Here is a 23288-nt window from a genome sequence, read left to right on the forward strand (position 1 = left end):
TCTATGTCGCAAAACTATTGCAAGGAATCAAACATATCATATTCAGTGATCTATAAGTTTATGTAGGATTTTATGACTAACCATGTAATTGACCAATTCCTTTTGACTCTCTAAATAGATATAAGTGAAGCATGAGAGTTTAATTGTTTCTACAAAAGACCATGCTCTAACAAATATAAGTGAAGCAAAAGAGCATTCTATAACCAACGGTTTTCTATGTGAAGAGAAACAGGCAATCCAAACTTCAAATGATATAAGTGAAGCACATGAAGCATTCTATAAAGCCACACTCAGAAGATATAAGTAGAGTGCAATGAGCATTCTATAAATCAACCATGGACTATCTCATATCAGCATGGTGCGTAAAAGAAAAATGAAAACTAAATGCAAAAGACGCTCCAAGATTTGCACATATCACATGAACGAAACAAAACCGAAAACATACCGATACTTGTTGAAGAAAGATGGGATGCCTTCCGGGGCATCCCCAAGATTAGACGCTTGAGTCTCCTTGAATATTTACTTGGAGTGCCTTGGGCATCCCCAAGCTTGAGCTCTTGCCTCTCCTCCTCCTCCTCATATCGAGACCTCCTCGATCTTTGATCACTTCATCCACACAAAACTCAACAGAAACTTTTAGTGGCGGGGTTAGTGAATATGGCAGTCAAATCCCATCATGTACTGCTATAACATTATCGTATAATTATAATCAAACATTATCCACTGTACGCTATCACAATTCTATGGCCCCAAGTCAAAGGAGGCTCAACAAAATTTCAAACATATGCAAATAATGAAGCTATAACAGCAATCTGTGAAAACAGGACAGTCTGTAAAGATCTGAACATTCACCATACTTCTATAACTCTAAAAATTCTGAAAAATTAGGACGAAATAAAAAATTTGTATAGCAAGACTGTGCAAAAAGTTTCAAAATTTTATCACGTTCCAGTGAATTTAAACAATTGTATTTCTGGGAACAAAAGTTTCTGTTTTTGCACCGCACAAACCAACAACCAATCTACTCATCCTAAAGGCAAATATTGGCACATTATTTTATAATACAATGGAATTGTACAAGGGGATAATTATTTTTGTTGAAAAGTTTCTGTAATTAAGATTCACAATGTTTCCGTGAGCATGAACAAAGTTCAAGGAGCTCCCCCACTTCAACAATGCTTGTCTCTCTCACTTTCACTTTCCTTTTTGAAAAGTTTTGTGCTCCCCTCTATATTTTTTTGTTTTTAAACTTTATAAAATCACTCAACAGAAATAAATGACTCTCTAAAACTTCCGGGTTGTCTCCCTGGCAGCGCTTTCTTTAAAGCCATTAAGCTAGGCATAAAGTACTCAAGTAATGGATCCACCCAGATCCCAAGGTATATCAAAGCCAATTTTAATTAGCAATGATTTGGCATTTAGTAGTGAGCACAAAGCAACATATATCATGAAATGGCGAAGTCTAACTCTCTTCCTATGCATTGGCATGTCATACTAGAATAATTCATGCACATCAAGTAAAGGCCAATACATAGCATAAGCAGTTTCTTGCAATTTTAACATGTAGGATACATATAGAGGTGGAGATATAGTTCCTCTCTCATAATAATTGCAAGTAGGAGCAGCAAGCACATGCATATTACATTCATCAAAATCATCATGTGCAACGGTAAAAGGCAACCCATCAATATAATCCTTAACAAGAGCAAACTTCTCCGATATAGTGTAGTTCGGAGAATTCAAAAAGATAATAGGACTATCATGTGTGGGTGCAATAGCAACAATGTCATTCTTAACATAAGGAACTATAGCAAGTTCATCTCCATAAGCATAATTCATATTGGCATCTTGGCTACAAGCATAACAAGCATCAAGTTCATCAAAAAGGGATATTTAAAATGAATCAACGGGATCATAGCAATTATCATAGCATTCATCCTTCGGTAAGAACGAAGGGGCATTAAATAATGTATGAGTTGAAGAGTTACTCTCATTATAAGGTGGGCACGGGTAGCTAATCCGCTCTTCCTACGTTTGTTCTTCGCTCTCCTCATCATCATTTTCATCCAATGAGCTCGGAGTTTCATCAATTTCTTCTTCCATAGACTCCTGCAAAATGCCTGTTTCTTCTTGGACAGCGGGGGAGTCCTCAGTATATGGTTTAACATAGGCATTAGAAGCATAATTATCATAACAATATTTAAGTATGGCAAGACTTTCAGATTTGTAAAGAGTAGCATCATACTTTTCAATCAAAGAAGCAATTTCATAAGCACCCTTAAAAGCAAGAAATTCTTCAATTTGTTCAGTATCAAAGTAATTATAAACACCTTTGGCATAAGAAGATACAATTCCATTATCCATAAACTCACATTGGTAGGGAAGGTGTTTCTTAGGGTCTTCAAAACAACAAGTAAAATCATATAATTCACATAAATTCTAAGCATAGCATTGCATAGTATTAATTTGATGCTATAAAAGTTTCCCTTTTTGAGATAAACGGTGTCGCACAAAACAAGCATGCTCATATAATGATTTTCCCTCCACTAAGCTAGTTGGGTTTTCAGCACAAGCACAAATGGATCGAAGATGATCCAAGTCGAAAGCTTCAGTACTATGATAGATTTTGGGTGGTTCTTCAACCATTGGTTTAGTAGGTACAACTAGTTTTTTTTGGTATTTTGCGTTTCCTACCCATAACTAAAGATAGAGAACAACTTAGAACAGGAAATAAAAACTACTTGGTGATAAAGCAAACAAGCACACACGAGAATATTCACCCCATGCTATTACTCCCCGGCAATGGCGCCAGAAAAGGTCTTGATAACACACAAGTATAGGGGATAGTTTGTAGCCTTTTTTGATAAATAAGAGTGTCGAACCCAATGAGGAGCTAAAGGTAGAACAAATATTCCCTCAAGTTCTATCGACCACCGATACAACTCTACGCACACTTGACGTCTTCTTTACCGAAAACAAGTATGAAACTAGTTTGTAGGAGTGATGCTAGGACTACTTTGCAAGAATAAAACTAGAAGTACTTTGCAAGATAATAAAAGTTAGATGTTTAGTAAAGGGGTTTGTGTCAACAAGAAAGTTATTTGTCCCTAGGCAATCGATAACAAGTATCGGTAATCATTCTTGTAATTTTATATGAGGGAGAGGCATGAGCTAACATACTTTCTCTACTTGGATTATATGCACTTATGATTGGACCCCTAGCAACCATCCGCAACTACTAAAGATCATTAAGGCCGTGAAACCCAACCATAGCATTAAGTATCAAGTCCTCTTTACTCCCATACGTCATACCCCACTTACTCGGGTTTAAGCTTCTGTCACTCTCGCAACCCACCATAAGCGAACCATGAACATATTGCAACACCCTACAGCGTGGGCCCCTCACGTTTGCGTGAGAATGGAGGGCACCATAGGATAGCACCGTAAATAAAATATACAATCATACCAACCAAGATCACGATTAACCCACAGGACAAAATGGATCTACTCAAACATCATAGGATAGCCAAATATCATTGGGAAATAATACATGGAGTTGAGCACCATGTTTAAGTATAGATTACAACGGGGAGAAGGGGTGTTACACCACTGCATAGAGGGGGAGAGAGTTGGTGTTGACGGTAGCAAGATTGTTGATGTACATCACCGTCCTGATCGTTGCCCCAACGGCACTCCGGCACCACCGGAAGCGAGGGGAGAGAGCCCCACTCCTTCTTCTTCTTCCTTGGCCTCCCCCCTAGATGGGAGGAGAGTTCCCCCTCTTGTCCTTGGTCTCCATGGAGGCGAAGGGGCGCTAGCCCCTCCGAGATTGGATCTCCCTCTCTGGTCTCTTCTGTTTCGTGTTCCCCTGATCTGGCCGAAAACCGTTTCTTATATTCTGGGAGATTTGTAACTCCGATTGCGCTGAGATTTTAACACGATTTTTTTGGATATAAGCTTCCTTGCGCCCAAAGTAGAACTCCAACCAACGTTCGAGGAGGGCACAACCCACCACCATGCGCCAGGGGCCTCTGGCGCGCCCTGGTGTCTTGTGGGCTGTGTGGGCCTCTGTTTGTGGTGATTCCAACTCCCAAAAATCACATATATTCCAAAATAATTCTGCGTGAAATTTTATTGCATTTGGACTTCGTTTGATATGGATTTTTTGTGATACAAAAAACATGCAAAAAACTGGAACTGGCACTGGGCACTGGATCAATAGGTTAGTCCAATAAATCACATAAAAGGTGCCAAAATATGTGAAAGTTGTATAATATTGGCATGAAACAATCAAAATTATAGATACGGCGGAGACGTATCAGGGAGTAGATGGCTTTCTCTCTCTCTCTCTTTTGATTATCAATACAACGGTCTCTTGGAGATCCGTATGATGTAACTCTTTTTGCGGTATGTTTGTTGGGATCGGATGAACTTTGAGTTTATGATCAGATCTATCTTTTTATCCATGAAAGTTATTTGAGTCTTCTTTGATCTGTTATATGCATGATTGCTTATAGCCTCGTATTTATTCTCCGATATTTGGGTTTTGTTTGGCCAACTTGATCTATTTATCTTGCAATGGTAAGAGGTGTTTTGTAGTGGGTTCGATCTTACGGTGCTTGATCCCAATGACAGAAGGGGAACCGACACGTATGTATCGTTGCTACTAAGGATAAAATGATGGGGTCTATTTCTACATAAATAGATCTTGCCTACATCATGTCATTGTTCTTATTGCATTACTCTGTTTCTCCATGAACTTAATACACTAGATGCATGCTGGATAGCAGTCGATGTGTGGAGTAATAGTAGTAGATGCAGGCAGGAGTCGGTCTACTAATCTTGGACGTGATGCCTATATAATGATCATTGCCTGGATATCGTCATGATTATTTGAAGTTCTATCAATTTCCCAACAGTAATTTGTTTGCCCACCGTTTGCTATTTTTCTCGAGAGAAGCCACCAGTGAAACCTACGGCCCCGGGTCTCTTCTTTAATATATTTGCCTTTGCAATCTACTTTTCCTTTGCTTTTATTTTTAGATCTATTAAACCAAAAATACCTTGCTGCAATTTATTTTATTTGGCATTCGATCTATCAATATTTACTACTCTCTCACGTCCGTTTGCCTATCTCGGGCACCGTTACCCGAAATGGATTGACAACCCCTTTTACACGTCGGGTTGCGAGTATTTGTTATTTGTGTGCAGGTGTTGTTTATGTTGTGTTGCTTGGTTCTCCTACTGGTTCAATAACCTTGGTTTCATCACTGAGGGAAATACCTACCGCTGTTGTGTTGCATCATCCCTTCCTCTTTGGGGAAATACCGACGTAGCTTCAAGCCGCCATCACTGTGCTGCATCATCCCTTCCTCTTTGGGGAAATACCGACGTAGTTCAAGCCGCATCAAAAGGAATTTCTGGCGCCGTTGCCGGGGAGACATCACAACATCTACCAGGTTCCTAATCACAAATCTCATCTCCTTGCAATTTACATTATTTGCCATTTGCCTCTTGTTTTCCTCTCCCCCACTTCACAAACATTTGTCGTTTTATTCGCACTCTTTTTCGTTTCCCGTTTTCTCGTCTGATCTGTTTTTGTGTGCAATCTTGTTGACCACTTTTTGACGTTATGGATAGTTCTTCCTCTCTTGCGTGCACTCCCGAGAACGAGGTTCTCAACTTTAAACAAAGGGGAGGGGACAATTTAAAAGATGCTTGGTATAGGATTTGCGATGCTCATAATAGATCTATCCGTAAGCAATCTACTGTTCTTCTTCTTCATTGTTTTTATGTGGGCATCACCACTTGGTATAGATTCATCCTAGATACGATTACCGGTGGAAATTTCTTGATGTGTCCCTCTATTGATGCTTTTAATTCCATGGGAAATTTAGTGGGTTCACCATCGCTTATGATTAATGAAACAACTTTGACTCTCGAGCATGTTATGGAAAGACTAGATGATATTGAAAAGAAAATGCTTACCGAAGAACCTTTTTAAAACTTGGATAAAAAGATGCATAATTTTGCTACTAAAATTGGGCCAAAAGCGGGAGAGGCTTTTAAGTTGCTAAAAGAAAAAGGAACTGTGATTCATGAAAGAATTGTAGAAAGACCGTCTCGGATTGATAAACTGGAAGAAATCTTTAGTAATCTAAGCATGGCTTTTGCTTCTACTAAAACTATCGAAAAAACTCCCGTAAAAATTGGCAAGACTACTCAAGTTACTAAAAACAAGGGTGCAACTTCTAGTAATAATAAAGGAGATCTTAAAATGATTAGTATTCACCCGGATTTGTTGAAATTATAAGAGATCCTTTGTGCAAGAATGAGTTCCTTAAACTTATTCCTAGGAGTATTGTCATTGAAAATTATATGCTAAATCCTTGAAGAATTTCTAGTGTTTGATTGAAGATTTGGAAACTAAAGATGACAACACTTAGATCCTCGCATTATGTCGTGGGTTTAGCACATCAGATGTCCTAGTGTGAGGACTTAGTTGTGGAGCCATCGCACCAGGTTAGCTTAGAGGGGTTAAACGGGACAAATGACACGGGAGTTTATACTGGTTCGTCCCCTAGCGGTGAAGGTAAAGGCCTAATCCAGTTTGAGGTGATATTGCTTATGTCTCGATTACCAGGGAGCGAATATGCATGACCTAGCTTTCGATCTGTTCTCTCTTGCCCTAAGTCGCCGCCGGGTCATCCCTTTATATACACAGGTCAACGCCCGGCGGCTTACAGAGTCCCGGCCGGCTCATAAACAATGTGTCCGGCCTGGTGACTAACTGCACATGCCTTATCATACAAGTTACACATATATGACGGTTTACAATTGTTTGGGCCTTAAGTCGCCTTTGGGCTCCGGGCCTTTTAAGATTCTGCATAATAGACTACCGCCTTAAGCATCTTCATGGGCTTTGTCTTGATAAACCGCTAGGGACTTAACCCGGCCCCTCCTGGGCGGGCTAACCCAATAGTTATATCCCCAACATTAGGCCCCAGGTTGATTTGAACTTGTTCATATCAATCTTCAACACTTAGGAAAAGTTCCTTCCTCATTACCTTTGCAAATCTTGTAACTCGCCGTGACGTCATCTTCTAGGTTCTTGATAACCCGTCGTGACGTCATCTGTCATTAATATTGCACAAGGCCCAAATTTTAATAAATCTTCTCTTTAATGAATCTCCGAAAAATGCGGCATTTGTACCGGTCACATTCGTTTTTTGGCCTCCTCGATTCCCGTGCCTGTCACTTATCTATCTGCCTTATAAATAGGGCCGGGGGTCCCTTTTCCTTTTCCCCCTTGCCTCTTCATCTCCGTCTTCTTCCTCACGACGCCTGAACCCTCGAGCTCCGCTGCGACCGTCGACCTTCGCTTCTGCCTCGACAACGGCCACCGCATCAACCTAACCTTGTCCAGATTTCGTCCGCGCACCTCCGCTGTGCATCAGCCCTGGTACATCTTCCTTTCCTCCTTTCTTATAGATCTCATTAGGGTTTTCCGACATTCATCGAGGTTCGTCCTCGTTCTTGGCTATAACCCTCCTTTTTTATTTGTACTTGGTGCTCCCCGTATGCCGTAGCAGACGTAGCAATCCTTTTTATTATTTAGAATATCTCCTCTGTATCAGAAAAACCAATCTGGACCATGAACTGCTCAAGCACTGATACTTTAGGTCTGAATATTTTTGTATTAACTGAAATGCGTTAGATCCGAAATCATAGCATCAATCTGCGAAACCTGTTTTTCTCAGCACTTAGATTTTTCATCCCCGGATCTGTCCTTTCAATATTTGTATGGGCGGCTTAACTCAGAAATAGTAACCCGCCAGGTATCATTAGTCCCCTTTTAAGCCACCAATGGTTCCTTGTAACTCTGCAATGTCAATCTCCGTCTTAACGCCTATATATGCTTCTTTATTGTTTCCCTGTTAACCATAAGTCGGCTTAATCATGTAACCTTGAACCGGCTTAACCTTTCTTTCAGATCATTGGTAAGATGGCTAAGATATGTACGTCTTGTAATTGGGTCAAATCCCGAGTTACCGAAGAAGATTTGAACAACTTTGTTGCTACTGGCGCTTTAGCCAAAAAAGAGATCATCCATTGGAGAGCTCCTGGTGGGGAAATTCCTCCTCAACCCAAAGATGGAGAAATAATTGTTTTTGCTGACCACTTGGGTCGAGGGTTCAGTCCACCCGGCTCAAAAAAATTTCATGATGTGCTGCATTTCCTTCAACTTCACCCTCAAGACATCGGACCCAACTCCGTGTCCAACATCTGCAACTTCCAAGTATTTTGCGAAGCTTATCTTCAAGAGGAGCCTATAGTTGACTTATTCAGGAAATTCTATTACTTGAACTGCCAAACAGAGTTCTTCGATGGGCCATGTCAAGAACCTGGTGGAGTCTCCATTCAGAAGAGGAAGGACGTCAGCTTTCCCCATGCTAAACTACATAGTCACCCCAAAGACTGGAACCAAACTTGGTTTTATTGTCAAGATACATCTCCAGTCGGTGAGAATCCTCTGTCGGGTTACCATGAACACCGACTTAGCAACACACATCCGCTCCCCCAACGGCTCAACTTGAGGGAAAGGGCCAAATACTCACAAGCCTTTTCAAAGCTAAGAGCCTTTATGGCCAACGGCTTAACTGGCGTCGACTTTTCTCGGTGCTGGATATCTTGGAGTATCTTGCCATTAAGCCGCCGCCCCGGCTTAATGTGTGAATATACTGGTGACGTAAACCATCCTCAACGCCATTGTAACATTCAGCTGTCTAATGCAAAAATCACTGAAGCCACCAAGAAGCTGCTAAATGAATCTGTGAAAGAGTGCAGCAAAACCGGACTTAGTCCGTTCTGTTCTTTCAACCAGCCGCCAGCTGTAAGAATTTCCATCTTATGCTTAATCCATATTTTGATATCTACTTATGATCTTCTCAATCTTCACAGGTTGATGATCCATTTTGGAAGAGTAGAACACGGGATAAACCGGCAAAATCGGTTCATGTGAAAACCAAGGCCGTCAAGAAAACCACCAAGAAGACTACTGAGTCTGCTGATGAAAACGAGGATAATGAGTCAGAGGTAGAACTTGACTCTCTTGGCTCCTTTTTTAAACATCTCATTGACAATGATTGTTATCAAGATGACGCAGAGGCCAGCCGTGCAGGTGACACAGAGGTAATTACTCTTTCTTCCGGCCCAGAACCTCTGCCAACACAGAAAGCCCGACAAACAAGCCGGAAAGTAAGCTTTTCTCACCCTCTAGCTCACTTGGATCCCAAATTTCTTTTGAAGAAACAGCAACATGAAGCTCGCCGAGTCACTCGGCATAGTGGTGGTCTGATTACTTCTTCTGGCTTACCAAACATGCCGGTTCGCAAACGCTGCCTAGAGGTCCTTCAAATTTCTGATACATTTTACCCCAAGGCAGGTCACTTCCGACAGCCTCTTAACCCATCTGATTCACACTATCAGGGAACTTCTCGTTCTTCCTCTGGTGAGTCATTAGGGACACAAATCCCGGCTTTTAAAACTGTACCTGGGTAAGGATACCTTTTAACCATTCATACCTTATGGTCTGTTAATTATACTGACCTCTTGACATTTCTCATTATCAGGGGCCAAGCCAAACCCAGCAAGAAAACCAAACTAACTAAGCCGGCCAACGATGTTAATCTGTCTGAGCCAGAGAAGCAACCAGAGTCTCCTCATCCTCATCCATCTGCAGAAGCCACCATTGACAATTCACCTCTGGAGGATCATGAAGCTTCCATGGACCATGTGGATGTTGAGCCGACTATCTCTAAGCCGCCAAGCCCAATCAAACCTGCCGAGGAGAAGATTGATGATGTTGTTGTCACCGGCTTTGGATTCACAGCTCCGGGTCAGCCTAACGTCTTATCCAAGTATAGGGCTAAGGAAGAAATTTCTGCTGAAGATAAAGGCAAGTGGAAAACTGACTTGGCAAGCTATACTCATTTCAGCGCTCAAGATCTCCACTCGGGCTATTTAAATCGTCTATACACCATCCGTGACTTTGAAGCCGGCTTAGTGAACCTGATGAAGGAGCGCTATGAGGTAAACACTGCAATTCCTTGTTACCTGAATATCCTTCCCCTTAGCCGCCAAGTTTATTGGACATGACTAGAATAACATGTGTTGTAAACTTCAACAGCTGCATAGATCAATTCCCGTAGTCCCCAAGGGTCGGCTTAACAAATATGCTAAGTCGAGACTAAACATTTTGTAAAAATCCAGAATCCCAGTCATAACCTTCGTAAGTCGGATCATCATTATTTTTCCGGGTCAGCAAATGAAGCCATGTTTTGAAAAGCAATACACATTAGCCCCCAAGTGCCAAGTAGAATACTTGTATTGTACTTGGGACTTCACCAATGTTTTGAAGAAGCAATAGACATTAGCCCCAAGTGCCAAGCATAGTACTTGTATTGTGCTTGGGACTTCAATTAGACTTATTGCCATCTTATATACTATGTACTTTTGTAGACTGAACTTAGCAGCAAAGAAACACAAGTCGCCGACCTTGAAGAAAACATCAAGTCTCAACAAGCAGAAACCTCGAAGGCCAAGGATGAACTGACTAGTGCCTTAGCAGCAATGGAGAAATTGAAAGAAAGCTTCAAGGCTAAACAAGCAGGTTGGGAGACAAAGAAAGCAGCTCTGTTGAAAAGGGCTGAAGATGCTGAAGCGGCCCTTGAGCCGATATCTTCAGAGCTTGCCGGCTTAAAACAGCAAATTAACGCCATGACTGCTGCCGTTTTTGGTAAAATAACCTTTTTAATTTCTGAACATATGCTTATTTCAATATGCTCCCGGCTTACCACATTCTTGATGACACAGGATCACGGGTTACCCATCTTGGCGCAGACATGCGGAGAAAACTGAAAGCTGCATATACGCTTATAGAATAGTTGTACACTAGCGCGCAACGGGTGATCTGCACAGCTGCTCACAACAAACCGGCTCCAACCCTTATCAAGGATACGTTGGACAAGCTATATATGCTGCCTACACGGATTGAAGAGTTGAAAAATCACATGCCCGAGCCGGTGCCCTTACTGCACTAACCCGGGCCAAAGCGTGGCTAGTTGAGCTTGAACCGGTAGACTTGGCCAACGGCTGCCCGAGCATAAAAGAAGATGGGTCACCCTTTACTGCAGATGACTTCGCCGCTCTTACGAGGGAAATGTGTACTTTAGCTAGCAAACTGGCTGAGGAAACTGATCTTACACATTACCAACTAGTTTATGATGCCAACAATAAGAAGGTGAAGGCGCTGGCTCATGATGCTTCGGACCTGACTCCCCCGATCCATAAGCACACTTATGCCCCTGATGTTGATCCATCCACACTTATAAGTGATGAAGCTGTATTTAGAGCATTAACTGGGATCAACTAGTCGACCACCAACTTCCAGCCATTGGGTGAAGAGGAGGCAGATGAACCAGTGCTGGATGAGCCACAACCTTCAACACAACAAGACCAGGAGTCGTAAGCCGTTGGCCGGTTTAACAGCCGCTTTCTGTGAAAACTGCTAAAACAATTATTCTTGTGGGGCACTTGGTGCCGTTGTAATAGGCTTTAGTTAAACTCTTAATCTACCATGCCATCGTGCATGTCTTGTTCTGTGTGATACTTTTAAGCCGGCAATATTTGAAGATCTGCCACATATGTTTATGAGTTCATCAATTGTGTGCGTCAGACTTATTGATTGTACCTGCACACAAACACATGACAAAAATTCTGCAATATGTGATTAAACTGCCGGCTTACCATACCAAAGCAGTTAGGGTGATAACCCAAAACTTAGAAGACAATACTTCTGATTACTTAATATCATCTACTGGCGACATATCATCGAAGGTCGGGCCGGGTTATCATGAACCTCAGATGTGCTCAAATATGAGATGTAATAGTTGAGTCTACATGGCCTGAATCATTGTTAAATCATACGTCAAGATAAATCCAAAAAATGTTCCAAAAAACAAATAAAGCAAGAAAACGAGGCCTTCAAAGGCCGCCAAGCCAAATATAAGCCAGACCAAGAAGGATATTCAAAGGCCATAAGTGTTAGTATTGAGCCGGTTAAAAGGGATGTTTTACAGCTATGCTTCGAATACGAGCAGGAAGCCCCCAAATAACTGTAATTGTGGCATTGCGCCGATCAAGAGGGATATTCACAGCTATGATTCGAATACGATCAAGAAGCCCCCAAGTGACCATAATTGTGGCATTGCGCCGATCAAGAGGGATATTCATAGCTATGATTCAAATACGATCAGGAAGCCCCCAAGTGACCATAATTGTGGCATTGCGCCAATCAAGAGGGATATTCACAGCTATGATTCGAATACGATCAGGAAGCCCCCAAGTGACCATAATTGTGGCATTGCGCCGATCAAGAAGGATATTCACAGCTATGATTCGAATACGATCAGGAAGCCCCCAAGTGACCATAATTTTGGCATTGCGCCAATCAAGAGGGTAGTAACGCTATGTTCTCTTTGGTGAATACACCTATGTTTGAACAGGAAGCTCCCAGATGATCTTTCTGTAATAAAAAGACTCATTATTCTTAAAATGAAATGACAGAGGCCCTGATTTACCAGGGATGCCGACTTTATTATAATCATCATGATATATACACTGTCAAGATATGTACATTGTAAGAGTCGGTGGCTCAAGTATAGTAAGGCTGAAGATGAGCAATATTCCACGGCCGATGGGTCTCCTCCTCTGACTTACGTGAATCTTTGTGTTCTCGAATATCGATAAGGTAGTATGAGCCATTGTTCAGATTCTTGCTGACCACAAAGGGTCCTTCCCAAGGAGGGGATAACTTGTGCATATTCGTCTGATCCTGGATAAGCCAGAGCACCATGTCAGCTTCTTGAAAGGTTCTGGTTTTAACCCGGCGGCTGTGATAACAGCGCAGATCTTGCTGGTAAATTGCCGAACGAGCCGCCATGAGATCACACTCCTCATCCAACAAGTCAAGTGCATCCTGACGCGTCTTCTCATTATCAGCTTCAACATAAACCGCCACTCGAGGCGAATCATGACGGATGTCACTGGGGAGAACTGCCTCTGCCCCGTAAACCATGAAGAAAGCCGTATAACGCGTAGATCTGTTGGGGGTAGTATTGATGCTCCATAACACAGAAGGTAACTCCTCCACCCAACAACCCGGCGTCCTCTGCAAAGGAACCATAAACCGGGGCTTGATGCCTCTCAAGATCTCTTGATTGGCCCTCTCGGCTTGTCCATTGGACTGGGGGTGAGCTACTGACGACACATCAAGCCGGATATGCTCACGTTGACAAAATTCTTTCATGGCACCCGTGGACAAATTAGTGCCATTATCAGTTATAATGTTGTGGGGGAAACCAAAACGGAAAATCACCTTTTTAATAAATTGAACCGATGTCGCCGTGTCACATTTACTGACCGGCCCTGCCTCAACCCACTTTGTGAACTTGTCAACCGCCACCAGGAGGTGTGTCTTTTTATCCTTGGACCTTTTGAAAGGTCCAACCATATCAAGCCCCCAGACTGCAAACGGCCAAGTAATTGGAATCATGCTCAATTCTTGAGCCGGCACGTGAGCTCGTCGGAAGAATTTCTGACAACCATCACATTTACTTACTAGATCCTCAGCATCAGCGTGAGTCGTCAGCCAATAAAACCCATGACGAAAAGCCTTAGCCACAAGGGACTTAGAGCCAGCATGATGGCCACAATCACCTTCATGAATTTCACGCAGAATCTCACGGCCCTCCTCTAGAGAAACACAACGTTGAAATGCCCCTGTGACACTACGATGATGCAACTATCCATGAACGATAGTCATTGAGTTAGATCACCGAGTTATCTGTCTGGCCAAAGTTTCATCCTCAGGTAACTCGCCCCGGGTCATATAAGCCAGATATGTGACTGTCCAATCAGGAATCGCATGAAGAACCGCCACGAGTTGCGCTTCCGGGTCGGGAATAGCCAGATCTTCCTCTGTAGGTAATTTGACAGAAGGGTTATGCAGAATATCCAGGAAAGTGTTAGGCGGTACCGGCTTACGCTGGGACCGTAACCGGCTTAAAGCATCGGCCGCTTCGTTTTTCCTGCGATCAACATGTTCAACTTGATAACCCTTAAAGTGACCCGCAATAGCATCAACCTCTCGACGGTAAGCCGCCATGAGTGGATCCTTAGAATCCCAAGTGCCAGAAACTTGTTGAGCCACCAGATCTGAATCGCCGAAACACCTCACTCGGCTTAAACTCATCTCCTTAGCCATCCAAAGACCATGGAGCAAGCCCTCATACTCAGCTGCATTGTTAGTACAAGAGAACATAAGCCGGAGAACATAAGAAAATTTACCACCTCGTGGGGAAGTTAATACAACTCCAGCCCCCGAGCCTTCCAACTGCCTGGATCCATCAAAGTGAATAGTCCAATATGTGTTATCCGGCTTCTCCTCGGGCATCTGCAACTCTGTCCAATCATTGATAAAATCAACAAGTGCTTGAGACTTGATGGCTGTACAGGGCACATATTTTAAACCATGAGGCCCAAGCTCAATGGCCCACTTGGCTACCTGACCTGTGGCTTCTCTGTTTTGAATGATATCCCCCAAGGGGGCAGAACTAACCACAGTGATAGGATGACCCAGAAAATACTACTTAAGCTTCCGGCTAGCCATAAAAACCCCATACACAAGCTTCTGCCAATGTGGATACCACTGATTGGACTCAATAAGAACCTCACTGATATAGTACACCAGCCGCTGAACTGGATATTCCTTGCCTGTCTCCTTCCTCTCTACCACAATAGATACACTGACAACCCGGCTGTTGGCAGCCACATACAACAGCAATGGCTCTTTATCAATGGGAGCAGCCAGAACAGGCGGCTCAGCCAACTGTTTCTTCAAATCCTCAAATGCTTGATTAGCAGCATCACTCCAGATGAAGTGGTTTGTTTTCTTCATCATCTGGTACAGTAGTATAGCCTTTTCACCCAGCCGGCTTATGAACCGGCTTAAGGCTGCAATACGACCTGCCAGACGTTGAACATCATTAGCACACGCCGGCTTAGCCAAAGAAGTGATGGCCTTGATCTTCTCCGGGTTAGCCTCAATGCCTCTGTTGGAAACCAGAAAACCCAAAAGCTTACCAGCTGGCACACCAAAAACACACTTGGCTGGGTTAAGAACCATCTTATAAACCCGGAGATTGTCAAAGGTCTCCTTCAAATCATCAATCAGGGTTTCCTTCTTTCTAGATTTTACCACAATGTCATCCACATAAGCATGAACATTACGCCGATTTGATTATGAAGGCAGTTTTGCACACACCGCTGGTAAGTCGCCTGGGCACCCTTGAGCCCAAAAGGCATGGACACATAGCAGAAGGCTCCAAACAGAGTGATGAAAGCCGTCTTCTCCTGGTCCTTAACTGCCATTTTGATCTGATGATAACCAGAATAAGCATCCAAAAAACACAAACGCTCACAAACCGCCGTAGCATCAATAATTTGGTCAATACGAGGGAGAGCAAAAGGATCAGCTGGACAAGCCTTATTTAAGTCCGTGTAATCCACACACATACGCCAAGTGCCATTCTTCTTAAGCACCAGTACCGGGTTAGCCAACCACTCAGGATGAAAAACTTCAACAATGAACCCAGCCGCCAAGAGCCGGGCCACTTCTTCACCTATGGCATTGCGCCTCTCTTCATTAAAATGACGAAGAAACTGCTTGACCGGTTTAAACTTCGGACCAATATTGAGAGTGTGCTCAGCGAGTTCTCTCGGTACACCCGGCATGTCAGAAGGTTTCCATGCAAAGATGTCCCGGTTCTCACGGATGAACTCGATGAGCGTGCTTTCCTATTTCGAATCCAGATTAGCACTGATGCTGAACTGCTTGGATGAATCGCCAGGGACGAAATCAATCAGCTTGGTGTCGTCTGCCGATTTAAACTTCAAAACCGGGTCATGCTCTGTCGTTGGCTTTTTCAAAGATGTCATATCTGTTGGGTCAACATTGTCTTTATAGAATTTCAACTCCTCCGTTGCGCAGATAGACTCAGCATAGGCTGCATCACCTTCCTAACATTCCAAAGCAATCTTCCGGCTTCCATGCACCGTAATCGTCCCCTTGTGACCCGTCATCTTGAGCTGCGGATAAACATAACAAGGCCTTGCCATGAACTTAGCGTAAGCCGGCCGTCCAAACAAGGCATGATAAGGGCTCTTGATCTTCACCACTTAAAAGGTCAATGTCTCAGACCTGGAATCATAGTCATCCCCAAATGCAACCACCAGAGCTATTTTACCAACCGGGTATGCCGACTTACCAGGCACCACACCGTGAAAGACAGTGTTTGATGGCTTAAGATTTTTATCAGTCAACCCCATGCGACGGAAGGTTTCATAACAAAGGATATTGATGCTGCTACCCCCATCCATGAGTACCTTAGTGAATTTATATCCTCCAACCTGAGGCGCTACCACCAAAGCCAAGTGACCCGGATTGTCAACCCGGGGCGGGTGATCCTCACGACTCCACACAATGGGTTGCTCAGACCATCGTAAGTAACAGGGAACTGCCGGCTCAACGGCGTTCAGCCCTTTTATGGAGCTTTTGATCCCGCTTGCATAAACTCGTGGTGAAGACGTGGTACTGCCCACTACTCAATTGCTTCGGGTTACTCTGATATCCAGATTGTTGTTACTAATTCCCCTGACCGGACTGTTGATGATAACCGCCTTGATTGCCTTGGTGACCTTGAAAACCGGAATTTGAACCGCCACCACCGTAACCCGGGCCATGAGAACCGGAACCTGAGCCGCCGCCTGGTCCATGATTGTCTTGGAACAGGTTGGAATTTTTGAACTCTTTCATAATATGGCAGTCCTTCCAAAGGTGACTGGACGGTCTTTCCTGCATGCCATGCTTTGGGCAGGCCTGATTCAGCAGCCGCTCAAGATTGACCCCTGATCCTTCTGTCCGAGGAGGTGGTTTTCCCTTACGACGTTGGCCATTATTCTGTGTATTGGTATTAGCCACAAAATCAGAATTATTATCAGCCTTGCGCTTACCATTGCTCCCTTGACTCGCCGGGTTATCGGGCTGCCCCTTGGCGCTGCTACTCTTCTTTCCCTTACCCGTCTTTTCCTCATCAGACTCGGGGTCCTTGGTACTGTCAGAGTCGGCATATTTAACTAGAGCCGCCATGAGCGTCCCCATGTCATTGCAGTGGCGTTTGAGTCGCCCTAATTTTTGCTTCAGGGGTATGAAACGACAATTGTTTTCGAACATTAGGACTGCCGAATCAGCCTTGATACGATCCGACGAGTGCAGAATCGCTGAGACCCGGCGCACCCAATGGGTTGTCGACTCACCCTCTTCTTGCACACAGCCAGCCAAGTCTACAATCGACATAGGCTGCTTGCACGTGTCTTTGAACTGCTGGATAAACTGGGCCATTAACTCGGCCCATGATCCAATGGAGTTGGCTGGTAGCCCTTTTAACCAGGTATGAGTTGTTCCTTCCAACATCATGGTGAAATACTTAGCACATGCAGCATCATCGACATCCAATAACTCCATCGCCATCTCATAACTTTCAACCCACGTTTCAGGGGGTAGGTCAGCTGTGTAGTTGGGCACTTTACGACGACCCTTGAAATCCTTGGGCAGACGTACGTTACATAGAGCCGGTACTAAACATGGTACTCCCAAGGATCTGGAAGTCACGCCTAACTCCACCGAAGTTGTCGGATAAACCGGAGACGGTTGACGAGCCGTGTTCTGGGCTGCTGGCTCAGCCTCGCAATGTGCTCTATCCTGATCCATCGGGGCTTGAGTAGTATGGGGCGGATCATGTCCATGGGGCGGGTTACCATGCCACTCGCTGCTTGACACCGCCGGGGAGTCCATGTGTCTGCTATAACTCCGGCTTGGGCGAGGGGTTGAATGGATTCTCTCACGACTGTAGGAATAAGCCTCCTGCGGCACCAATGTTGTTTGAAGGAGCTCTCTAGCCCTCCATGTTTCAACAGCAGTTGGAGACTCGCCTTCAACTGGGAGAGCCGCCAATCGTGACGCCGCAGCGATCATGTTATCCAAAGGGTTAGAGTAATGACCCGGTGGTGTTGGCACGTGTTGTGGAGGGATATTATTCTGACGAGGCGGGTCCATCGTGCGTGGCTGAATCGGCGCTCCAGTCCCAGGCGCGGCTACTGCCCGGTTTACCCCTGGCGGATCACTGGTCCCCGCACCAGGAGTGTTGAAGAGGTTCCTCGCCTCGTAAACCGGAGGCAGATGACTTTGGTGCCTTCTCCTCATGACGTCGTTTGAAGCATTCTGATCCAATGAGAGCCGGAAGGAATCAGCCTGGATCCGTTGTGCCTGAGCCTCCAGAACCGCTTGTTCTGCCGTCAACCTTGCATCCTCGGCTGCCAGGTCCTCCTTGGCCTGAGCTATCTGATCTCGCAATTTTGCAACCTCCGCGTTGTGCTGATCTTGGTTTGCTGGGTTAGCCGCTGTCAGCAGTGTTGTCAAAGCGTCTAATAAGTCGGACAAGACCTGAGCCGGCCGGCGCGCAGGGCCTCCTGCCCCAGCCGACGTCACCGCCGTTGACCCAGAAACCATTGCTGCTGCAGCCGACGAATTCTGCACTGACTGTGTACCGGCCATGAAGATGCGACCCGGTTCGGCGGCTCATAGGGGTCTGGAATACTGTCGCCATCAGAACAGCCCCCAAGCCTGTCGTCCTGCAGTTGGTACAACGAAGTAGTCTCGCCCGTGGACGACTCACCATCAGAATAGATGGCCGTCTCACCGCCAAACATGGATCCTTCCTCAAATTCTTCCCCATGGATGAATCCAACGAAGGCATGCTTCATGGCGGGTTGAACCCGGGCGGGTTGTGCATGCTGAGCCGTCTCGAAGAGGACGGTGCAGGTGTCCGGCTCAGGGCCCGGTTCGCCGATCTTGCCGATGAAGACGTGAATTCCGTCGAAGGGGACCCGGTACCCGTACTCGATTGAGCCGACCTCGGGGCCCCATCCTGCATCGTCGATGTAAACCTTGCCGCGGTGACTCTTGGTCATCCGGCCCACAGCGTATCCCTTGATCCCTTCAAAGCTACCCTATAAGAACTCGAAACCACTGTGCGGTGGCCCCACGGTGGGCTCCAACTCTCGTGGGTTTAGCACGGCAGATGTCCTAGTGTGAGGACTTAGTCATGGAGCCATCGCACCAGGTTAGCTTAGAGGGGTTAAACGGGACAAAGGACACGGGATTTTATACTAGTTCGGCCCCTTGCGGTGAAGGTAAAGGCCTAATCCAGATTGAGGTGGTATTGCTTATGTCTCGATTACCAGGGAGCGAATATGCTTGACCTAGCTTTCGATCTGTTCTCTCTTGACCTAAGTCGCCGCCGGGTCGTCCCTTTATATACACAGGTTGACGCCCGGCAGCTTACAGAGTCCCGGCCGGCTCATAAACAATGTGTCCGGCCCGGTGACTAACTGCACATGCCTTATCATACAAGTTACACATATATGACGGTTTACAATTATTTGGGCCTTAAGTCGCCTTTGGGCTCCGGGCCTTTTAAAGAGTCAGCATAATAGACTACCGCCTTAAGCATCTTCATGGGCTTTGTCTTGATAAACGCCAGGGTCTTAACCCGGCCCCTCCTGGGCAGGTTAACCCAATAGTTATATCCCAACACATTATGCCTAGCTAGGGGCGTAAAACGATAGCGCTTGTTGGGAGGCAACCCAATGAATAAAATTTATTTTTTTTCTTTTTCTTTCTGTTCTTCAGTGTTTGCACAATTATGCTACTGTTACGATTGTGTTTTTTGTGTTTTAGTTAGTGTTTGTGCCAAGCAAAGCCTTTGGGATCATGTTGCGTGATAGTTGATTTGATCTTGCTGAAAAACAGAAACTTTTGCTCTCACGAAAATAATTCTCATTTTTAACAGAAGCGCGATAAAATACTTATTCTTTTTGCAGAAGATATATACAAATTTCTCACATTTTCATAATTTTTTAGAATTTTTGGAGTTACAGAAGTATTCAAAATATTCAGATTGCTATAGACTGTTCTATTTTTGACAGATTCTGTTTTCTTTGTGTTGTGTGCTTGTTTTGATGATTCTATGGTTTCCTTTGAAGAGTTTTTGCCATGGAAAAGTTAAAATACAGTAGATATAATACAATAACAAAATATGAATGGGTTTGCAACAGTAATTAAAGTAGTGATTTGCTTTCTTATACTAACGGATCTCACGAAGGTTTTGTTGACTTTTGTGTGATTGAAGTTTTCAAGTTTTGGGTGAGATCGCGATGGGTGAAGGAATAAGGATTAGCAAAAGGCTAAGCTTGGGGATGCCCGAGGCACCCCAAGATAATATTCAAGAAGTATCAAACAACTAAGCTTGGGGATGCCCCCGAGTGGCATCCCCTCTTTCTTCTAACAACCATCGGTATTTTACTTGAAACTATATTTTTATTCGTCACATATTATGAGTTTTGCTTGGAGCATCTTGTATGATATGAGTCTTTGTTTGTTTTTATTTTTAATTTTTAATAAGCATCCTTGCTATACACGCCTATTATGGAGAGCCAAATTATGCTATGCTTGCTCCTATGCTTCACTTACATTTTTAGAGCCTTGGAATTGCTCTAGTGCTTCACTTATATCTTTTTTAGCACGGTGTGCTTTGTTATCTTTGAAGAAATTCTCTCATGCTTCACTTAGATTAATTTGAGAGAAATAAATATGATGCTCATGTTCTTCACTTATATTTGTTTGAGCTTATTAAAAGCAACATATGAAACTAGTTCCAAAGTGATAGATATCCAAGGAGGATATAATAAAAACTTTCATGAAGATCATTGGACAAAATAAACTTGATTCTTTGTAATAGTTTATAGATATGATGATAGTGATATGTGAGTCATGTTGATGAGTAATTATGCTTTAGTAAGAATATTGGTGTTAAGGTTTGTGATTCCCTATGCAAGCACGAAAGTCAATAGTTATGCAATGAAATTACATCCTACTTGTGGTGCATTATTCGGTGTTAGTTATGCTTAATGATCACTTATGAGATTTTTTGTTTCTTAGTTGGATGCTTGTCAATCTTTTGCTAGCATTCATTTGCACGAAGTATGATCACTACTTGTGCATCCAAAATCCTTTAAACCAGTTTTTGCCACATGAGTCCACTATACCTACCTATATGCGGTATTCTTTTGCCGTTCTAAGCAAATTTGTATGTGCCATCTCTAATTTTCAAAATAAATTTCTCTTTTGTGTGCTCGTACCGCTCATGAAATGGTAAGGGGTGGCTCATATATTTCCATGCTAGATGTGTTATTCTCAAGATGAATGTTTATTCACTTGTCATTGCACGAGAGTATGGCAAAGGTAGTAGGGATGCCCAGTCCCGAAATGAAAAGTGAATTTACTTTATGTTATCAAATAATAAATTCCTTGGAAAGTGTTGGTATGGAAGGCACCCGTGGATACGGTTAGCCATGGAAAGTGAAAGTATGGTGGAAAAAGGAATAAACTTTATTTTCTATTTGATAACCGCCTATGATATATCTAGCATGGAAATTATTGGGAACTACTCGATCGTTTTCGTTGACAGGAAAAGCATGCCACCCAAAATGTTTTATCTCATCCTTTTCGCTTTGAGCTCTGGCACGTCTCCAAATCCCTACTTCCCTCCGCAAAGGGCCTTTCTATTTACTTTATGCAATTTTTATTTTTACTTGAGTCTCCATCTTCTCGTATAAATTAAAGCACCAACTAAGGGGCACTATGATCGAACTTGAGCATTGGGTCTAGCTAATATGCGGGTGTGTTTCATGAATGGATCAATGATTGAGCATAATGGGCTAGGGATAACTCGCTTTAGTGTTGATATTTTGAAAGACATTGTTGCTTGTTGATATGCTTGAGTATTGAAATCCTCATGTCAAAACTAGACTATTGCTTCGAACCATATAAAAGTGCAAATGTCCATGATACAAAGAAAAGAATATGTGATGAACATGTTAGGCAGCATTCCACATCAAAAAAATTGTTTGTATCATTTACCTACTCGAGGACGAGCAGGAATTAAGCTTGGGGATGCTGATACATCTCCAACGTATCTATAATTTTTTATTGTTCCATGCTGTTATATTATCATTCTTGGATGTTTTACATTCATTTTATAGCAACTTTATATCATTCTTTGGGACTAACCTATTGACATAGTGCCCAGTGCCAGTTACTGTTTTTTTCTTGTTTTTCACTTAGTAGAAAGTCAATACCAAACGGAGTCCAAACGCGGTGAAACTTTTTGGTGGTTTTTTCTGGACCAGAAGACACCTATTGGGCCAAGAAAGTACCTGAGGGGAGCTCCGAGGGGAGCACAACCCACCAGGGTGCGCCTGGGGCCCAAGCGCGCCCAGGTGGGTTGTTCCCACCTCGGTGGCCTCTCGCACCGCCTCTTTGCTCTATAAATACCCCAATATTCAAAAAAACCCAGGGGAGTCAACTAAAATCAATTCCAGCCGCCGCAAGTTCCAGAACCACCAGATCCAATCTAGACACCATCACGGAGGGGTTCATCATCCTCATTGATGCCTCTCCGATGATGTGTGAGTAGTTCATTGTAGACCTACGGGTCCGTAGTTAGTAGCTAGATGGCTTCCTCTCTCTCTCCATTGGTGCGCGTCGGTCCTAAACAAACGGTTTTTAACCCCTTTCCGCAACGACATTTGGAACCGTCGCCAAGTGAGTGTGTGCGATAGGGTGTCCTTCCCACACGACCCAGAAATCATCGGGGATAGGCCGTCCTGGGACCCAGGCTGGGGCCGTGTGCGATCGGGCGAGGCATCAAAACCCAATCATTTCCGTAGGTATGTACATCCCACACGGTAATCCGAGAAAATCATTTCCGTAGGTATGTACATCCCACACGGTAATCCGAGAAAATCATTTCCATAGGTATGTACATCCCACACGGTGAATCCCTAAAAAACATTTCCGTTTGTATGTATATCACACACAGTCAATCCAAGGAATACGTTTCCGTTCTTATGTACATCCCACACAGTCAATCCAGGGAAAATGTTTCCGTTCGGACATACATCCCACACAGTTTTATGTGTAGGCTCGTGTGTGACAGGTGTAACTATCACACACGGTCTTCCTTGGTTAACTGTTTGCTTTTATCAAC

This window comes from Aegilops tauschii, chromosome 3, assembly GCF_002575655.3.
Source record: "Aegilops tauschii subsp. strangulata cultivar AL8/78 chromosome 3, Aet v6.0, whole genome shotgun sequence".
Classification (NCBI taxonomy): Eukaryota; Viridiplantae; Streptophyta; class Magnoliopsida; order Poales; family Poaceae; genus Aegilops; species Aegilops tauschii.